Here is a 19,283-nt window from a genome sequence, read left to right as displayed (position 1 = left end):
GCATTCCCACCAACAGTGTAGGAGGGTTCCCCTTTCTCCGCATCCCCGCCAACATCTGTCATTTCCTGACTTGTTAATTTTAGATCTTCTTGAATGACTTTCTCCTCCCTGGCCAAACTGCTAAGCTCAAACTTCCCTACAAGTCATCTAAGATCATAGGTTTCTCAGGAGATAGATAACAGGGAGAGCTCCCACTCCCACCCCAGCCTTCATTTGCAGCTATACTTTTTCAACTGCTTTTCAACCACACATGGGCCAGGTAGTAAATCTCTGTCTTCTGCCTGGAGTTTTCAACCAAAATACCTTAATAAGGCATTAATCTTAGGCTTAGGCAGATGCTTTACAGTTGCAAAATCATTTCACCCATTTCAGAGATTTAACCCCTGATGCAATAAAGAAAGTAAACTGAAATTAATTTGCCAGCAAGGAGATCACTAAAAATATATTCAATGTGATACCTGGGTGGCTTAGTCGATTAAGCATCTGCCTTTGGCTCAGGTCATGATCCCAGGGTCCCGGGATCGAGCCCCACATTGGGAGTCCCAAGACTGAGCCTGGCATCGGGCTCCCTGCTCCGTGGGGAGCCTGCCTCTCCCTCTGCCTGCCGCTCCCCCTGCTTATGCTCTCTCTCTCTCACTCTCTCTCTGACAAATAAATGGATAAAATCTTTAAAAAAAATTCACTCTTAAAAAAAATAAAAATATAGGGGCGCCTGGGTGGCTCAGTTGGTTAAGCGACTGCCTTAGGCTCAGGTCATGATCCCAGGGTCCTGGGATCGAGTCCCGCATCAGGCTCCCTGCTCTGCGGGGAGCCTGCTTCTCCCTCTCCCACTCCCCCTGCTTGTGTTCCCTCTCTCGCTGTGTCTCTCTCTGTCAAATAAATAAATAAAATCTTTAAAAAAATATATATATTCAAAAGACTGTCAATGAGATGTTCATAGGGGTGAAAGGTCTGGTCATTTAAACTAGGGGATTTGTTAAATACATTCTAAAAAGCTATACAGTGGAGCACTATGCAGATATGAAATGATATCATATAATTATTTTTATTCACTGGAAGAAAAGATATTAGTGCTATGTAGAAAGAAGTGGAAAAAGATTATAAAAGAGCAAGTACAATCCTGCCTCATTAAAAGACAAATCCTCTTCTCCATAGCATTTATTAGCATGTAAGCTCTATGAGGGCAAGGGCACTGTCTTGTTTGCTACAGTTTATCCAGTACCTACAACAACTCCTGCCACAAAGTGGTCATTCAGTCAATATCTATTCAATATATGTAGAATGATAGACACTAAAATGCTGACAGTAGTTTTCTCTGGGTGGTGGAGCCTTGGGTGGTTTTTAGTTTCATTTTTGCGCTTTTTTTTTTTTTAAGATTTTATTTATTTATTCATGAGAGACAGGGAGAGAGAGAGAGAGGCAAAGGCAGAGGGAGAAGCAGGCTCCCCGCTGAGCAGGGAACCCGATGCGGGACTCGATCCCAAGACCTTGGGATCATGACCTGAGCCGAAGGCAGATGCTTAACATCTGAGCCACCCAGGCGCCCCATTTTTGTGCTTTTAAAAACATTTAAATGCAATGAGTCAACATTAAAGGACGAAGATGAAAAAATGTTAAAATGTAATATGATAAAAAAAGATTTAAAAAATAAAAGAGCTGGTGCTAGGAAATTTTAACAATAGTAACAGCAACAACCACAAGAAATTAATAAATCACCAAGGAAAAGAAGGGGATGAGGCATCGGTGGCAGAGTTGGAACCAATGCATCATAGCAGACACAATCCCAGGGCTAACTGAAATTGTGGGCATGCGGAAGTTAATACAAAGGGGCTCTGACCCTTTATAGCAATTTAAAGAAAAAGCGGGGGCTTTCAGGATGGCTGGGTGATGCAGTCGGTTAAGTGTCCGACTCTTGGTTTGGGTTCAGGTGGTGATCTCAGTATTGTGATCTCAGAGTCGTGAGATTGAGCCCCGTGTCAGACTCTGTGCTCAGCATGGAGTCTGCTTAAGACTCTTTTTCTCTGGGCACCTGGGTGGCTCAGTTGGTTAAGCGTCTGCCTTCGGCTCAGGTCATGATCCCAGGGTCCTGGGATCGAGTTCCGCGTCGGGCTCCCTGCTCGGCGGGGAGCCTGCTTCTCCCTCTCCCTCTGCCTGCCTCTCTGCCTACTTGTTCTCTCTCTCTCTGTCAAATAAATAAATAAAATCTTTTTAAAAAAAAAAAAAGACTCTTTTTCTCCTTCTCCCTTTTCCCCTCCTTCCAATGCTCAGGCATGCTCTCTATGTCTCTCAAATAAATAAATCTTTAAAAAAAATTTTTTTTTAAAGGCTTTTTTTTTTTTTTTTACTTTTAAGGCAAAGTTTAAACGCAGTGAAATGCACAGGTCCCAAGGGTACAATTCAATGATTTTTAAAAACATTTCACTACATGTGTTACAGAATGAGTATCATTTCCATTCACTAAAAGAACACTGTATTGAATGCAACTTGCAAGTACTTTGTAGAAACATCTTTATTATAAGTTTTGATAAATACATACACCTGTGAAACAATCACTCCAATCAAAATACAGAAAATTTCTATTACCCTGGACGTTCCCCCAGAGAATGAACTTACTTTAAAATAACTTTTTCAGCTACATTTTTGGTGAAATGTCATATGCTGTTAGATTGTTCTTTTCTTTCTTTCTTTCTTTCTTTCTTTCTTTCTCTTTCTTTCTTTCTTTCTTTCTTTCTTTCCTTCTTTCTTTCTTTCTTTCTTCCTTCCTTCCTTCCTTCCTTCCTTCCTTCCTTCCTTCCTTCCTTTCTAAAGATTTTATTTATTCGACAGAGGAAGACACAGCAAGAGAGGGAACACAAGCAGGGGGAGTGGGAGAGGGAGAAGCAGGCTTCCCACGGAGCAGGGAGCCCGATGCGGGGCTCGATCCCAGGACCCTGGGATCATGACCTGAGCCGAAGGCAGACGCCCAACGACTGAGCCACCTAGGCACTCCTAGATAGTTCTTTTCTTACTGGCTGCTTTGGATGTGTCCCTTAAGGTTTCTGTGATTTAATTTTTCCATCTGAAAAACTTGTCAGATTAAAATACACCTTTCCAGAAAATGTGCTAAAAATGTACTTTATGGGAAGGGCAGAAATGGAACTCATAGTATGGGTTGGCTATTGAAATGCTGAACTGGAACCCCAACCAAGTAAATTCAGTGAAATATGTGTATTGTAAATTGTTTTTCGGTGTCATAGATGAAATGATGTCTGTGGTCTCAACAAACCTCGGAAGAGGTCTTGGTTGCTACAGACGTGGATGTTTTTTGGGGGGAGGAGCCGCAGGGGGTAAACTGAGGAGGAAGCGATGGGTGATTTCCAGAGACAGCTGCGTCCCAGAGACTTGGGAATGTGAGGATCTTTGGTGGGTGTAGAAACACAGGAGAGCAACATAGTGGATATGTGCCTGCTTCTGGCGCATGTCTGCTGGGCTTTTTGCATTCCTCTGGGCTCTGTCTGATCCAGTCCACTGTATACATATAGTTGAATACAGCAAACAGGAGGGGCTTCTGGCTGTAGCACAAAATTGTACTCAATGTAGAAAAAAAAAGCATTTCCTGGATTTCTCTTATGGGAAGTGTTAAAAAATACAGACGGGATGTAGTCTGATGTTTTTTCCCCTTATTGTGAAATAGTTGACGTTCTTGTCTTTTCTCTGTCTCTCTGTCTCTCTGCCTTTAACATGAAGATAAACCTGGACTTCCAGGAAGTAGAAAATTTAATCAACTTAAATATGGGTACAAAGGCCCATGCCAGAACAATCTGATCAATAAGCAGGTCAGAATTGTCCAGAAGAGGACTGTGGAATGGATTGCAGTATGGTTCAGGTCAGACGATTTCTTAGCTCAGTGTCAGAACTTCTTGGAATGCTGTCCTGGTAGTCCAGAAATACATTTCATGTTGTGAGGGAAATAAAAACAGTAATGTGAAAACAACATTCAGAATTTACTCCAAGTATGGACTGCAAAACGTTTCTGAGCTGCTGTCTTGCTCCTTGATGCCTTTCATCTGTCCCCCTTTCTTCATGGACCCTACAGCATGTGGGGTGTGAAATCACTTGATAAACTGTTTCCACTGGTGAGCTATGAGAATTTCATAGTTTGACCCCTGAAAATGAAGGGAATTAAGAACTGATAGAAAAGATGATTTGGTGCCCAAGGTGGTGAATTGGTTGCTAGAAAGACTCACCTAGGTAAGAAACACCTTTGCATAGTGGCTATGTAGGTAAGAAATAATAAGTGAACTGAAAAGTAAGATAATAAAAAAGATTTATTTCTATGACAAGGCCAGTTGGACAGAGAACAATAATAAAAGTTAAATTATAATCTGAGAAAAAGAAGCAGGAGAGGAATTTTATTTAATAACTATTTTCTTTAGTCTCTTCCCTTCACTTGTAAACCAAGGTGGTATTTATTTATTTATTTATTTATTAAAGATTTTATTTATTTATTTGACAGAGAGAGAGATAGGAGAGCAGGAACACAAGCAGGGGGAGTGGGAGAGGGAGAAGCAGGCTCCCCGAGGAGCAGGGAGCCCGATACGGAGCTCCATCCCAGGACCCCGGGATCATGACTTGAGCCAAAGACAGACGCGTAACGACTGAGCCACCCAGGTGCCCCAAGGTGGTATTTATTTATTTGCTTGTTTTCCAGGCAAGAGCTAATGCTTATAAATAATTATATTCATAAGTCCAACAACAGTAACAGCAAAAGTGATTTTTAAATGATTGTCATTGTATCTATTTTTTTATTACTAAAAGTGGAAAAAGAAGGTTGAAAATCAAATGGACATTGTACATTACGTACTGTGAGTATTCCACTTACTATGGTTGATTTAAAAAAAACCTATTCTGTTTCACATAATGCTTCAAGTAAATTACATTTTCTGCCTCTCACATTTGAATACAAGACTGTTATCTTAGGGTTTCCAGCACTATGGAAGAGACATTTCCTGGAAATAACTCTATTTCAGCTGTACTGTCTCTTTTCTGTTCCTTTTTTACTGAAGGGGAAAAAAAGGAGATGAGAAATAAATAAAACAACAATAATTGTATTTCTAGCCTAAGACTATGATCCTTTGGATAAAACTGCCCTCACTTCTGGTTATGCATGAGGGTAAGTGATATCCTATTTCCTCAGTTTCTTCTAGTCTCAGTAAGATGAAAGAGGAATTTACAATCAAATAAAAATGGTACTGCAGACATTACAACTAACTTATATAGTTAAAAATTCAGGATTGTATTCAGAGCAGCATGCCACAAGATTTAATTTAAAAGGAAAGAAGAGCAACTTCTCTTATTATTTTGGTAACTCAATTCACATTGTACATGAGTCAATAATTATGTTGTTCTCAGCCTCACTGAGAACACTGATGAATGTGACTGTGTTCATTATGTCCATAACTGGATTTAAATGGAACCAACTCCATCGTCAGGTTGGAGATAAATCAGAAGTATTGCTTGCTCCTCTTTTTCTTCTACTATCTCCTTTTTCCTATCTTCCAGATCATTGGTGCCGCACCAGAGGGAAAAGAGAGAAGGAGAAACTTACTGACTTATGTACTACAAATCACTACAGAGACTACATATGCAGAATAGTCATCATATATACTACACATATTATAGTTTGTAGCCAATATTTTGTTCAGGTAAAAAGTAAAGTAGAAATTAAACCAATCATTACATATCTTAGGCAAAAGAAAAAAAGAACCTTTTTTTTTTTAAACCTGAATTAATCAGTTAATCAATTAAACAGAACTAATATTCAATTATATGTTATTTTGTCAGGGATAAAAATCAGAGGGGTCCCTGGGTGGCTCAGTTGGTTAAGTGTCTGCCTTCTGCTCAGGTCATGATCCCAGGGTCCTGGGATGGAGTCCTGCATGGGTCTCCTTGCTCAGTGGGGAGCCTGATTCTCCCTCTCCCTCTGCCCCTCCCCCCACTCGTGCTCACTCGCTCTCAAATAAATAAATAAAATCTTTAAAAAATCAGATATCAGGTTTCAAACAATGCTAAAATCACCAACACAAAGAAGGTAGCAGATATAAATACATTTCTCTTATTTTTTCTTGAACACTCTCTGGACAGGCTTTTGGTCCTAGCTCTCCACCCAAACTGCTAAATCTGGTGGTCAGTTCTCAGTCTCTTTGTTTGACTCATCATCAGCATTTGTCACAGTTCATTACTCTTTCTTCGAACACTTTCTTCCCTTGCTTCCAGGATGTCATCAACTTCTGGTTCTTTCCTGGTCTCCTGGACCACCCCTCAGTCACCTTTGCTTATTCCCCATCTTCACCCTGACTTCTAGTTGGTGGAGTGCTCCTATGGCTCAGCCTCTCAGCCCTTCTATTTGTTCCCTTGATGACCTCATCCAGTCTCATGCCCTTAAATACACCATAGGTGCTAACAACTCCCAGAGTTATATCTCTACCCTAGACTGAGCCCCTGACATACAGACTTGCATATCCAACTGCTTACAGACCTTTCCATTTGGATGTCTAGTAGTTATCTGAAACCTAACATGTTGAAATCCAACTTCTGATCTTCCCCAAGTCTGCCCCTCTGTAGTGTTCTCTATCTCAGGAAATGGGAGGTCTGTTCTTCTGCCACTCAGGCTAAAAACCTTTGAGCCATCATCAACCCTTCCCTTTTTCTTACTCCCCACATCTAATCTATCTACAAATCCTTTGCCTGCAAACTATAACCGAGCCAACTACTCACCAGCCCTGTTCAAGCTGCTGCCATCATTCATCTGGATTTTGACAATAGCCTCCTAACTGGTCCCCCTATTTCTGCCTTTGCTGCAACTGCCTATTGTCTGCAAAACTGCCAGAGTGATCCCCTTAAGCCCAAGTCAGTTCAGGTCTTTCTTCTGCTCAGAATGCTCTAATAGTTTACCATTGCACAATGGCCTACATGATTCTGTACGATCTACACTCATCCCTGACTTTCTGGTCTCACTCTTGCTTTTCCTCTTGCTTGTTCTACATCAGCCTCACCACTTTCCTTGCTGTTTCTCAGATCTCAGGCATGCCTCTGCCCCAGGATCTTTACACAGGCTATTTCCTCTCGCTGTAGTAATCTTTCTCTAGTTCTTTGCCTGGCTTACTCTCTCGTCTTCTCTTGGTCTTTCCAAATATCCCTTGTCAGTAAGGTCTTCTCTGATCACCCCCTTTAAAATGATAGCCCCTCCGCAGCCATTGGTACTCCTATCCTCCTCTCCTGCTTTAGTCATAGCACTTCTTGCCAGCTGACATCCCATACCTATTTATTTCTTGGCTGTCTTCCCCATGAGAATATAGGTCCCTGAAGGGAAGGGAATTTTGTGTTTCCTTCACTGCTATATCTCAATGCACCTAGAATAGTTTCTCATATATAGTCCAATAAACATTTGTTGAATGAAGGAATATCTAAAAGAAATACCCACACACAGTTTGGTAGTATTCCGTACCTCTATATTTATCCATTATAATTGTTGTGAGCTATGGGTGGGTGGATAGTTTGATATTTGTAAATAAACCATATTTTAAGTGAATCAGGGAAGCTATTACCTGGAGGAATTTGATGATTCTTTTATAAGAGTAAAAATTACTTTTTAAAACAACCATTCATATTCTCATTTGTCTAGGTGGTCAATTTCATTCTAATGGCTTTCTTCCATAGGGAAGAATCTTTGACGACTCTATTGGGCAAGGAGATATGATGAGGCTATTTCAAACTGACAGGGAGGAAAGTACATTTAAATTTTAAAATATTTTAAAAGATCTGTTTTTCAATGGCCAGGTTTGGATGAGATTCAGCCAGACCCCTCAGGACAGTTGTGGGGTTAGACTCCATCCCTCCTGTGCTGCTTCAGGCCTTCCAGGGTATCTGAAAGTTTCCCAGGGTGCTGGAGCCTTAGCTTGGTTGTATGGGAGAGGATTTTGAGTGACTGACAGGCCCAGAATAAATTCCCTTGACTCAAATAAGGAGAAAGCGATTTCCTTTTCTATTCGCTTTCAATCTCAGTCGAGTATCTAGCAGCGCCTGTGGGGCCCCAGCCATATCTCTTTATCTTTATCAAGTCAGTGTGCCCCTGCCACTTACAACTGCAGCTTTGGTGTTCTTTGCCTGAAGTCTTCTCTTTCCTCTGGGGCCTGCTGTGATGCCCACAAAGTAGCCCAGGATTGCTGAGGAATTAACGCCCCCAGGATCAGCCTTCAACAGTGGTTGGTGTATCAATACCCCAGCTCTCTCATTTTGTGTGGGCGAGTTCTGTGGTGTCTTCTGCACTGGCTCCCAGTGTTTCCCCAGAGGAATTAAGCTTCAGTTGCCCAGAGTGATTGCTGGCTTGATAACACATCATTTATTGGCTTCCTTCCCTTTTTATCTCACTTCCCAGCTCCCTTATTTGTGTTCTAATGTTTCCTTCACCTTTTGAAGTAAACTGCTTGCAACTGAATTCTTGTTAGAGGGTTTCCTTCTGGAGAAATCCAAACTAAAACAATACCAGTAAGGCTTTAACTACTTCTAGTGCTTACAGAGCTTCTTTTCGACCAGAGAACTAGTTTAGGCCTCAGGGTGGAAACTTTGGGTTGTTGAAATCATCTTGCCAGACTTACTGGCAGTGGTTTTGTTTTCATTGTACTTATTTTTCAGTTACCTTCCATTTCTGCCTTCCATTTACTGTTGTGAAATAAATGGATCCATTTAAACTTAAAAAGTGAGTTGGTTTAAAGACAATGTTTATCAAATGATAGGATGGTGGTAAAGGGAGTTGACAAAAGTCATGGACATAAATGGCTGAAGTCTGGGGAACATGCTGCTCTGGGTTCCTGAGCTGGCTCTGTGGGGTCTCTGGGGAAAGCAGAGAGTTTCCCACTATGCTTCCCATGGCAGCTTCACACAACAGCAAGCAGTAATATGTAGCAGCAATGTTATTTTATGCCATCTTCCCTATAAAGCTGGTATCTCCCCTTGGGACTGTAAATGTTTGAACATGTTAAATAATTTTGTTTCATCCATATAATTTTTTAAATGTTTTCCTTTTGGAATATTGCACCTTCTTCCTCCCTTGACCCCTCAGCTCTTTTCTAGGAACAGAAGGAAGTAACAATCATCCATAATCTCAATGCCCAGAAATAATTGCTGTTGACATTGTGTTATATTTCCTTCCTGTCCTTTCCTAATAATATATATAACTGATGTGCTGAACCCATTCCAGTTAAGCTCCCTGATGACCACTGAGGACAAAACTTGTTTTCACTTGAGTCAAATTACTTGTTCCTTCCACCACATTTGACACTGCTGATCCTTCTTGAAGTTCTGTCCTGCCTTACTGACTAGGACTCTAGTCCCCTTTCTTCCCCTTCTAGGTCTGCTCCTTCTCCATCTTCTTATAAAGGCCCCCATCTCTGCTTGTTTCTTAAATATGGGCCTTCCTCTGGTTCTCCCTGAGCAATCTCACTATCACACAAAATTTACTCCGTATCTCTCTCCTCAGCCCCAGATCCAGAACATCCTTTCCTGGCTGGCCCATGGCCACATCAAACTCATCAGGTCCAAAATTATACTCCTACTTTCCTCCCACAAACCCGCGTTTCTTCTGTATTCCCAAACTCATTTTTTTTTAAAGATTTTATTTATTTATTTATTTATTTATTTATTTAACAGAGAGAGAGACAGCAGAGAGGGAACACAAGCAGGGGGAGTGGGGGAGGGAGAAGCAGGCTTCCCTCGGAGCAGGGAGCCCGATGGAGGACTTGATCCCAGGACCCTGGGATCATGACCTGAGCCGAAGGCAGATGCTTAACGACTGAGCCACCCAGGTGCCCCTTTTTAGTTAATTTTAATTAACCTTTGGCATTATATCTTGACTTGTAGTCTGTGTTCTGTTGTAAAATGTATAATTCCTCAGATTTCTGGAGCCACCCAGGCACACCTGTATTCCCAAACTCATTAAATGAAGCCAGAATCAAGGTGTTACCTTGACTCCCCCCTCTCAGTCACCCTTGCAAATGATGAGGACCTGCATGCCCTTGTCTCTACCCTGGTGCTGGCTGTCATCCTCTTTGAAAGAACTGTCCCGGTCACTTGGGGAGTCTCTCTGCCTTCAGTTACACTACCTTCTACCCAAAGTGATTTTTTGGGTACAAAATCTGATCATGACACTTTTTTACTTAAAACACACTTCAGTGAAAAGTCCAAGTTTATGATAAACACTAAAATGTTACCTCTGTGGAATGGGGCAGAATCATTTGCTTTTTATTCTACGTACTTTTTTACTACTTGGTTTTTCTTAACAATGAAATATGGGTTTTTTTTTTTTCCAGTTAACATGAATAAAGATAAAGATTTTCAAGAGGAAAACATGTTCAATGAACACTGCCTGTTGCTTACAGCAGGGGACTAAAAAGTCCCTGTGCTCCATGGTGGACTCTCCCTCAGGCTTTCTTTTCCCACACAGCAGTCTTACGCCATATGGCCCAAGTTCATACTGTAGGCTCCAGGTATTCCAAACTCCATTCAGTTTTCTAGACCTTGGGTCATGTGGTTTCCCTGTGCTTGAATGTTCCTCAAGACTCAGGTTGTTGGGGCACCTGGGTGGCTCAGTTGTTAAGCTTCTGCCTTCAGCTCAGGTCATGATTCCAGGTTCCTGGGATCGAGCCCCGCGTTGGGCTCCCTGCTCGGCGGGAAGGCTGCTTCTCCCTCTCCCACTCCCCCTGCTTGTGTTCCCTCTCTCGCTGTCTCTCTCTCTCTGTCAAATAAATAAATAAAATCTAAAAAAAAAAAAAGACTCAAGTTGTGTCCCCTCTTCTGTGAAGGACTCCCCAGCCACCCCACCAGAAGGCCTAACCTGCCCTGAGGCTCCAGAGGTAGAAGAGACTGACTTCCTCCCTAGAGTTTACATTCTAGCAGTGGGAAGCAAACATGTAAACACAGAAAGACAGCTTGGTGTGGTGTGTGCAACAATGGGCAGGCTGGCTAGCACAGTGTGCATTTAAAGGGTAAGTGAAACTCTATTTGCAAAGTATATGCAAATATGGATTTGTAATCATATTATTATGTCTATACCTAGCACTGCAGCACTTTGAGTTAAATGGGAACCACACTTGGTCAGGTTGCTATTGGGAAGTTGAAGGCTTCCTGCTGAACAATGTTACTTTTTTGCTATTGAGGATTTGGGCCGCACAGTACTTTGATCTAAAAATTTTAGTAGATAAAGAATGAATATTTATTGTTTTTATGAGTATTGTTTTGTATGAAACAAATTTAGGGGAGTGGAAAGGAATAAATATTTGGGACAGCAAACATTTAAATGCCAGCAGTTAATTTACTTTCTTACCTTGATTTACAATGGTAACATTTGGGTGGAGAGCTGAAAAGAAGGAACACTCTTTTGTTCTTGTTTTATTTAGAATTTCTAAAGTCTAAAGAATGTTTTTATTGCAAGTACATAAAGTAATGGAAAAAAAAAACAAAAACAAAGCAAAAAAACCAACCCAAACCCAAGGATTTAAATGCCATTTGAGAAGCTTAACCTTAGGGTGTTAAATGAGCAAAGGATATTCTAGCAGATTTCTTTTGAATCTTTTCCTATTTTTTTTCTTCTTAAATACCTTCCAACTTCAAATTTGTTTTTACAAGGAAAAGGGGGGAAAAGGAGTGTTAAAAAGGGGGGAACAGTTAAAAGAAACTGGAGCTCTAGGCGAGTAGACCCAGGATTCCACAAAGTGAGCAGAGTGGACTGATAGCTGGGCGCTTTGAGATGGTGGAGACAGTAGGTGTCTTATAGATTAGAGGATTTTATTCGGATGACTCAGAAAGTTCATCTAATACAGCATGGATGGCTCTGTCCTTTGCCTGCATAGATCCAGCCTGCATGACTAAACAGCCACCAGCTTCAGAGTCTTAGAAACCTAAAATCCTAAAATCACATTTAGAGCTGGTGTGATATTTAACAAGGGTCATCTAGAGGGAAAGCAACTGATAGGCTCAGGAAGTACTGATGCTGGCTCTTAATGTTTCAAACATACCATTTGCCTTGATCAGATGTTATTTTCAGGAAAGAAAATAGTCTTGTCTCTGGGACTCTGTGACCTTAAAAATTGTTCTGAAATTTAAAAATACTCCAAAGTTTCATCATCTCCACAAGTGTTCAAAGGGCAGAAAAAACCCACGGCTTGTGTTTTTTTGGGCCTATTATTTTATTTCAAATTTGATTTTCTTTATGTTTTATTTGTTTTACATCATTATCATGAGCAAAATGGTGTAGCTATGGCAATGCTTCTAGAATTTGTGTGTCATGCTCTGGGCAGCCTTGCTGTGGGCAGCGTCACACACTCTAGAGCAAGGAGGACGATGACATCAAAGAGCTTGAAGACCAAGCACATTTACTTTTCTGATTCAAATTACTTTGTTTGGAAAAGAGTAAACACAATTACCTTAACAACAGAGCTGGGAGGCTTTGAGGGTTTAACACTACATTGTTTTCCTAGGGAGAGGGTGGGGACTGCTCAGGATCAGGGAGAGGGGCCTCAAGAACCAGTGGTTTTATTTGTTTTCACTTTCTTCTCAGAAATGCGTTTGAGTAGTCACAGGGCATTTGATTGAGTTTCTTATAAAATTAACTTTGTTTATTTTCCTTGTTTAAAATGGAATTAATGTTCATTATAAAATAATTAGCGAGGCCAACAGAGAAAACCTACAAAGTTCTGTCACCAAGTTTCCTCCTACATTTGTACCCTCAGCCAACTGTCCCCCTATATCCATGTATAAACACCCACCTCTCATGATGGCATGTTATTCATTGTTTCCTTTTTTTACTCAGTAGATTCTGGAGGACTTTCCCTCTCAGCCCCTAGAGAACATCTGTGGCGTAGTGTTCCATTACACGGGTGTTACCTAGTTTATTTTACCTGTCCTCTATTAATGGGTATTTAGGTAATTTCTAGTATTTTGCTACCAACAACAATGTGGCTATTAATATTCTTGTAGTTGTGAGATTTTGCAAGGGTGAAAGTGTGCCTGGAGGGTAAATCACTAGAATTGGAATTGCTAGGTTGGAAGGTCTAAGCACTGGTGGTTTTGTTTGAAATTGTGTTTGCTTGCTTCCCATAACTAATCATACCAATGTATACTCGTGCCAGTCATATATGAGAATGCCTGTGTCCTCACATCCTCGGTAACACAGTGTGATGTCAAAGGTCTGGATCTTTGCCAGTCTGGAAGGTGAAGTAGTGCCTTTGTGTAGTTTAATGTATACCTATCTTGTTGGTAAGGATGAACATCTTAGCTTAAGTTTAAAGAGCTGTTTGTATTTCTTATTCTGTGAACTGTATCTTCACATCCTTTGTCCACTTTTCTATTGTGTTTTATTCTTTTTCTTACTGATTTCTTATAGATCTTTATATATTAATAATGCTAGGTTTTTTTCCTGAGATATGAATCACACACATATTTACCAGTTTTCTGTTTGTGTTTTATTTTATTTCGTCCCCTCACTCCCTACCTTATGCAGAAAATTTTTATTTTTATGTAGTCACATATCCAGGTCTTTATCTTTTATGACTTAAAAGTTTTATTTGATACAAGAGGCTTTTTCCAAAATAGGTTATTTAAAAAAAAAATCCTTCCAGGTTTTCACCTATTTGCCTATTAATTCATATTTGATATATCTGGGAATTTATTTTTGTTGGGAGGTACAAGGGACAAGACCAGCCTTATTAACATTTTCCACACGGCTACCTGCTTGCTTCAGTGCCATTTATTGAAAGATATATCTTTTCATTAATGTTTTGAAAAGTTAGTGTTAGTTTTGAAAAAAGTCATTAATGTTTTGAAAAGAATTTAGGTCTTTTTCTCTTTTAAAGATTTTATTTATTTGAGAGAGAAAGAGAGAACATGAGCAGGAGAGGAGCAGAGGGAGAGGGAGAAGCAGACTCCCCGCTAAGCAAGGAGCCCGATCCAGGGCTCAATCCCAGGACCCTGGGATCATGACCTGAGCTGGAGGCAGACGCTTAACCAACTGAGCTGGCCAGGTGCCCCAAGAATTTAAGACTTTTGTTTTTTTGGTAAGATTTTATTTATTTATTTATTTATTTGACAGCGAGAGAGTGCACAAGAGGGCATAAGCAGAGGGAGCAGCAGAGGAAGAGGGAGAAGCAGGCTCCTCGCTGAGCAGGGAGCCTCACGTGGGCCTCGATCCCAGGATCCTGAGATCATGACCCGAGCAGAAGGCAGAGGGTTAACAGACTGAGCCACCCAGGTGCCTCCCTGCCCACATTTTTAAAAAGATTTTATTTATTTATTTGAGAGAGAGTGAGGGAGCAAGAGAGAGCATGCAAGCACAGCAGAGGAGGAGCAGGGGGAGAGGGAGAAGATTCCCTGCTGAGCAGGGAGCTCCATCCCAGGACCCCAAGATTGTGACCTGAGCTGAAGGCAGACACTTAACTGACTGAGTGACCCACTCACCCCAAGAATTTAGGTCTTTTATGAACATTCTGTTTCGTTGATCAGTTTGACCTGTTGTGCACTAATACCACTTTGTTTTTAAAACTATACTTTTAGGGGCACCTGGGTGGCTCAGTCGGTCAAGTTTTATAATGTATTTTAAAATCTGGCTTGTTCTCGTGCTCTCTCCTATTACTCTTTTCCCCCCAGATTTTCATGACTATTCTTGCTTGCTTATGGTCATTGAAACCAGCTTATCCAGTTCCCCCACAAAAATAGTTAATTTTTTTGTTGGAAACATGTCAAGTTTACAGATTGCCATAGGGAGAATTGAATTTTAGAATGTTAAGTCTTTGACCAAGAACATGGTATTTTTTTGCAATTTTCTTCAAGTCTTCTTTTGTATCTAGTAGGAGATTCTTTTAACACTTACTCCAGTAAAGAGAATCTCTCTTAACGAAGTACTAGCAAGAGGGTAAGCTCGCCAGAGAGTTACTCAGACAAAGCAAGATTTTGGCTTAACTGATGCGTATTTCTAATCTTTGGGAATCATCTTTCTCTCTATTTAAATATACAGCCAATAATTTTGCATCTGTGTGACCATACTAGTAACATCTGCAAAATTATCCTGCGTGGTTTTTCTGTTTGGATATGATAAGAAAAGATGATTTCCTGGCGTCTAGCATTGTGCTTTCTCTTTCTCTCTTATTTTTACATTTAAATTTTACTTAGCTTTTTAAACAATTTTTTTTTTATTTTGAAGTAATTTTAGATTTACAGAAGAATTCCAAAGATAGGATGATGTTCTTGTGTTCCCTTCCCCCGGTTTGTCCTAATGTTAATATTTTAAATAACCATGGGGCATTTGTCAAAACCAAGGAATTGACACTGGTACATTACTTCTAACTAAACTCAGATCCCACTAGCTTTCCCATTCGTGTCATTTTTCTGTTCCAGGATCCAGTCAGGAAACTACACTGCACTTAGTATTTTTCTTTGACTAACCCATAGAAGGAGGCAGCAACCTTGCTCTTTGTAGGCTCTGGGGTTAACCATGTAGGTTCTTGTCATATGACTGGAGGAAAACCCTGATGACCACAGAATCAGATCATTTGATCACATGATACAGCCTTTCTGCGCTACATGTGCCTTCCTGTATTTGCACTGTTCCATTAATTCAACCACAGTGTATATGTTTGTGTGTGTGTACAATATAAAGACAAACTAACATTTCTTTATGCCTTCATAATGTTTTCCTTCAAACACTATTGATAAGCTTGTCATGTGTTTTAATAAAAAGTCTTGCTTGTTAAATCAATAAATGGGTTCTTTTTCATACTGTCCACATTTGCCTAATCTGTAAAGATAAGCAGTATGGTTTGGTTTAGTGATTAAAAGCATGGGGTCTTAAAAATCTGGGTTCAAACCTAACTCAGATATTACCAGCTATGTAATCTTGGGCAAGTTACTTAATGTCACTGAGCTTCAGTTTCATCCTCTGTAGAATGGAATGATCATAGAAACTTCTAGAGATAATGCATGCAGAGCCCTTAGTACAATAGAAATTTCTAATAAAAGGTAGTTTTTATTTATTTATTTTTTCAAGGTAGTTTTTATACATTGGCCATCTCCCTTCCTCCCTGTTTTCAAATAAGCTTTATATGCAACATATCCTTCAGGATCACAGCTTGGAATTCAGCAGTGTAATTCTTTATGCTGTGAAGGAACAGGAAAGGGAAGAAGTTTCAGTAATAAGGGTTCTGGCAAGTACCAATACCACACACTGTTTCAGCCTCTCCTCTTTCTATGTGCTGCTGTTTTATTCTGTACTCAACACGTTTTCCCCAAGAGTGCTAGTGGGAAGAATGGAATTGGCTCAGATCCATGTGGATGTTGGAGGAGTGTGGAGCAGGAAGAACCTCTTGCCTTCTCTTGGTGGCTGTGTGTGGGGGTGCAGCGCTTGAGTGTCTGCCCAGGTGGGCCTTGCCAGGAGACCGGGTGGCCCCAGTTGTGACGGAGCTCTCAAGCCTGATTCCGGGTGGATCTCTGGCTGGTTGTTCGAGGCTGTGGCTGCCCGCGGGGGTCCTTAGGGAGTTTCCACTGAGGGTAACATTGGGTCCTTCTGGATGCCAAAAGGAAATTTTCTAGTTTACCTGGGAGCATTCGGAAAAGGCTAGAGAACAGGAGAGGAAGGTAGGAGCCAGCTCCTTGGTCTGCTCTACAGACCATTCCGAACTAGAGGGAGAAATTTTAGCTCAGGCAGTTTCTGGGAGATTTATTGTAATCAACATTTTTTTTTTAAAGATTTTATTTATTTATTTGACAGAGAGAGACACAGCGAAAGAGGGAACACAAGCAGAGGGAGTGGGAGAGGGAGAAGCAGGCTTCCCGCAGAACAGGGAGCCCGATGCGGGACTCCATCCCAGGACCCTGGGATCATGACCTGAGCCGAAGGCAGACGCTTAACGACTGAGCCACTCAGGCGCCCTGTAATTAACATTTTTCAGCCAATACTATTATCTCTGCAAAACTTGACACATTTTGCAATATGGAAATAAGTATTCTTGGCTTTACATATAAAGGCCTTCCATCTCAGCTCACATATTTCTTTACCTGGAGGTGATGCTAATACTTTCTTCTTTTTAAAATCTTATTTTTTCTATTGTGGTTATAGATCCTCTGTGTGTGTGTGTGTGTGTGTGCGTGTGTGTATATTTATATATACTTATATATATTTATATGTATGTATTGTTATATATAATAATGTAGTATTATTTCAGGTTCTGATTGGAAAATTCTTTAGAAGGAAGTAGAACATTAAGCTACAAAGTTGCTCTCTTTTCTAATGGTGTGTCTGTAATAATGTTTGGAAACATCTCATAGATAATACATAGCCCCCCTCAAGCCTATTTAGCAACAAAATATCCCCAAACCTAGTAATAAATAATCCACATGCTTACAACATTCTTGCAGATACAGGTACTGTTTCAGGATCAAGGACATGAGGAGAAAGAAGGTTGATTTTTATTATATTATGTCCTTGTAGAGTAGACTGGCAAATTTTTTCTTTGCTCTGGTATTGTTAATATAGGATACTGCTTTACGTTTTTACCACTTGTTTACAAAGCTGATGTATGGATCTTTACACCTTTGAATATGAATGTAAACGATCACTACAGTATTATGGAAAAGGAAGAAGTGTAACACATACATTTCTCACACTGCTTTCCTTTTCTTCTTCCAGGAAAACCAGTTCAGCTCTTAAGGGAAGCTCCCATCACAGAGCAGAGCTAGAGAAGGCAGGGTTTCAGAGAGAATAGCTCCGAATCATCAAAGCGAACCAGGTTCCACACAGACATGGCATATCATCCACAAGACAAAGGTAAATACTCCGTGGTCTTTATGAGTAATTTACTGTGCTTATATAAATGCACTAGAGCCTCTAGAATTCTTACTGATCATATTACTTGCTTTTCTATTGTTGCAAAAAAAAAGACAAATAATCAAATATAATTTAAAAAGTCAGTTGTCTGGATTCCCCCTGCCCCACACCCCTAAAATAACCTGATGCTTCTGTTGTGTCAACATCTGTATATCTGAGTGATGTGTTTCTTGTGATAAATGCCTATTTGGTGATACTATATAATGATAATGTACTAGCCTTTCATTTTTCAAAGTGTCTATCTCTGCTCAGTTTTAAAAAGCAGAAATTTTACTTGGAGTTATGTATTTCTTAGGTTAATTCATATTTTATAAATATGTGGAATTATTAATTCATTCTATCTGTAGCATGTGTGGACCCTGAAGCTTATGGCAGTGCTGTTATCTGTTGCAGGGATGCAAACATGCTCTTTGATGTGTTATTCTTGGAGACTGGAGAGGATAAAGATGGAATACTCAATGGTCCCAGTTCCCCAGATGGGCTGAAAGTGTAGCAGTGGGTTATATGCCTTTCCACAGAGCAGGGTCCTAACTTTCTATTTCGTACCATGTTGTAGATAACAGGACACTCCAGGGAGTAGCAGCCTCAGCCATTCTTGCTGTATGCCCTTCTAGGATGGGGCACTAGACATCGCCAGCCCACAAACATCCCTTCCTGCGCAGGCTTGTTTCAATAAACTGCCTCTACATTCACTGTGTGGAATGAGCCACACTACCCAGGAAAAATGCCCCTTGTGAATAATAAAAAAATAATAATCACGTACAATGCCTGCTTTATTTCTATTAACTCACTTAATCCTTACAACCCCATACAATAGGCTTTTTAGTATCCCCCATTTACAGATGAGGAAACTGAGGTATAGAAGGATTACCCATACACCCCTCTTATTCTCTGGCCCCAACCTTATGTCACTTTAACGGATGCAGGCTGATTCTTGGCATTGAGATTCATTTTTATTTTGCTCCCTTGGGACTTTATTCTTTTGTTTATTAATTCATTCTTTCAGTCAACAAATCTGTGTTGAGAGATAGTATGAACCAAGCACAGGGTTAGGTGCTGAGGACACAGTCATGAACAAGACAGGTATAACAGTGGCCCCATAAAGCTTACACTCTGAGCGATGGCTCAGTTGGTGGAGCATGTGACTCTTGATCTTGGAGTTGTGAGTTCGAGCCCCTTGTTGGGTGTAGAGATGACCTAAAAAAAGTAAAATATTAAAAAAAAGCTTATGGACGCCTGGGTAGCTCAGTTGGTTAGGTGTCAGTCTTCAGCTCAGGTCATGATCCCAGGGTCCTGCTTCTCCCTCTGCCTCCACTCCCCCTGCTTGTGCGCACATGTGGGCTCTCTCTCTCTGACAAATAAATAAATCCAGGGG

General features: G+C 40.6%; 1 long non-coding RNA gene across 1 annotated transcript in view; it reads left to right on the top strand.

Moving 5' to 3' along the window:
• Window positions 1–17,842, top strand: part of LOC145720338 (uncharacterized) — a 26,326-nt gene extending 8,484 nt beyond the window's left edge. Inside the window, exon 3 of the long non-coding RNA XR_014143255.1 lies at window positions 17,711–17,842. This is a non-coding gene — a long non-coding RNA (uncharacterized LOC145720338). The remainder of the gene's footprint in view (window positions 1–17,710) is intronic.
• The last annotated feature ends 1,441 nt before the right edge of the window (window positions 17,843–19,283 follow it).

Source organism: Leptonychotes weddellii, chromosome 2 (genome assembly GCF_054177405.1).
Source record: "Leptonychotes weddellii isolate Sample4059 chromosome 2, ASM5417740v2, whole genome shotgun sequence".
Lineage (NCBI taxonomy): Eukaryota > Metazoa > Chordata > Mammalia > Carnivora > Phocidae > Leptonychotes > Leptonychotes weddellii.
The sequence above is the reverse complement of the archived record's forward strand: the minus strand, read 5'-3'. Positions and strand labels throughout refer to the sequence as shown.